This window comes from Staurois parvus, unplaced genomic scaffold (assembly GCF_062004578.1).
Source record: "Staurois parvus isolate SC_StPar_1 unplaced genomic scaffold, SC_StPar_1.0 ptg000276l, whole genome shotgun sequence".
NCBI classification, from domain to species: Eukaryota; Metazoa; Chordata; class Amphibia; order Anura; family Ranidae; genus Staurois; species Staurois parvus.
Genome location: NW_028318072.1, coordinates 2,102,944 through 2,104,924, shown reverse-complemented (window position 1 = coordinate 2,104,924; position 1,981 = coordinate 2,102,944). Strand labels below are relative to the sequence as shown.

The 1,981-nt window shown below is 40.6% G+C and overlaps 1 long non-coding RNA gene across 1 annotated transcript; it reads left to right on the top strand.

Moving 5' to 3' along the window:
* The first annotated feature begins 396 nt into the window (after positions 1 to 396).
* LOC149458775 (uncharacterized) lies at positions 397 to 1,656 on the top strand. The gene is made up of 2 exons (XR_016313365.1): positions 397 to 631; positions 839 to 1,656. It is a non-coding gene; the product is annotated as an uncharacterized LOC149458775 (long non-coding RNA).
* Positions 1,657 to 1,981: the final 325 nt, after the last annotated feature.

The window sequence follows — 1,981 nt, the reverse complement described above, 5'->3', positions numbered from 1 at the left end:
CTTTAGCAAAGCCAGTTTTTGTAATTTTACATTGTTTTGCTTACATTCAGCTTTAGCAAGTTACTTTTGGCCGCAGTTCTGCTTTAAAGTGCAAATGAATAAGTATTGTTTCTGAAAAATATACCCATGAATTTGCATAATGTGTGGAAATTAATTTTGTGCAAAACACCATAAAACTGGCACTAATGTCTTTTAATCCCATCACTAGCTAATTCCCCTTTGCCCCATCATGGGTTTTCATACAGAGATGGTATAACTCCCTATGAGGATAACTTGTTCAGAGGTAGTTGTCAACCTCTCTGAAGGCAATGGTGATCAGAGCAATCTGCTGAGAGCCAACCCTGCCAGAGATAGGCCTGCGTTTAAAGGACCACCTGCCATGCACACTGACAACTTCAACACCACAGAGACATGATACAAAGGAGCTGCTAAATGAGAGCAAAACAAATTAATGGAAATGGGCTAATTAGCGTTATTAATTAAACAGTGAGCAGTCTCTTGCTTGTCTGCAGTAATCATTAGTGTGGTGGCTCACAGACTGTTTTTGAATCTTCAGCTTTCATGTACAGCAAGATCTTCTGCTATGTGAGCGAGGAGATGTATGCCAAGACTACCCGCTAACCACTGACAGGTATGTTTATACATTAACTTCCCATTACCTGTGTGCATTGGGTGTCAGTTTAAAAGAAATGTGTCATTTTCATCATATTCAACTCCTGATAACGTTACTGAAATAGCAGAACTGAAGGTGAAATTGCAATGTAATGACAGCAGTTAGCACAGTTCAAACTAAAGCTGGCCATACATTAGTTTGATTTTTTATTTTCTGCCAAATTAGGTGGATGGAGGAATCCCAGCAGATGTCAGAATACACCGATGAGCAGCTGCAGCTGATTGGCTGCAGCCACAGATTGAGAACATTTTCCAAGATGTCTTGTTGGCAGAAGTCGATCAAGCAATCAACTTCTGGATGGCCAGAAACTGATCAAAAATTGGCCTTTACCTCCTAAACCGGTTGAATTTCAATTACAATAAAATACTAGTAGGGTGGGACTCTCAAGGTATCTCCTAGATTGTAGGCTCTAATGAGCAGGGCCCTCTGTTTCCTCTTGTACCAAATTGTATTGTAACTGTAATGTCTACCTTCATTTTGTAAAGCGCTGCGCAAACTGTTGGCGCTATATAAATCCTGTATAATAATAGTAAATAATAATAATATATATATTCAGGTGTCTCAATAGGGCACCATCCCTACTGTGAAAGCAGAAAATCTTCTCCTTCGCCTCCACCAAGGTCCAACCATGTCTATCACGTGTTTGTGATTCTTTTTTTGTGGGTTAGCATGTCTATTGGGAGTTTGTCTTTTTTTTTGCCCCCTACCCTGTCTCCTTCATCCAACCGCACAAACATTTTACAATTCATTTGCAGAATTTTCTGTCTGGAGTGTATTTCATGTATGTGATTAATTATTTTTATAGATAAACAACAAACATACTGTCAAGAGCCGTTGATCCTGAAGAAGCAACTTGTTTGCGAAATGCGTCGATCCATTTTGCACCACTTATTATATATATGTTTGATTATTTGGGCACATGGCACCGGATATGTAGTGTTTTATTTTGTTTTTAACTTTGTTAATAAACACTTGTACATTTATATTGACTGTATTCTCTCTTTAAAGTCCCATTTTAGCACTCTGTCCCCTGCTACCTCCTTGAGGGAAGTGAAAGGGAAGATTTTCTAGTTTAATTTCAATCAGTGTATGACTAGCTCAAGGCTGACTGTTGATCTACTATCATGGTGGGGCACAGGGGGGGACTGACCATTTGGAAACTGGGGGTCAGTAGGGGGCCCCATGAGATGCCCCTGGTACCTTTTTCATAGGCTTTTTTTAGTTTGGGCAAGGACACAGGAGCCCCATGATCCCCTATTGCCCGGGGGCCCCATGAGTTGTCAGTCCGCCCCTGGTGGGGCATTAGGG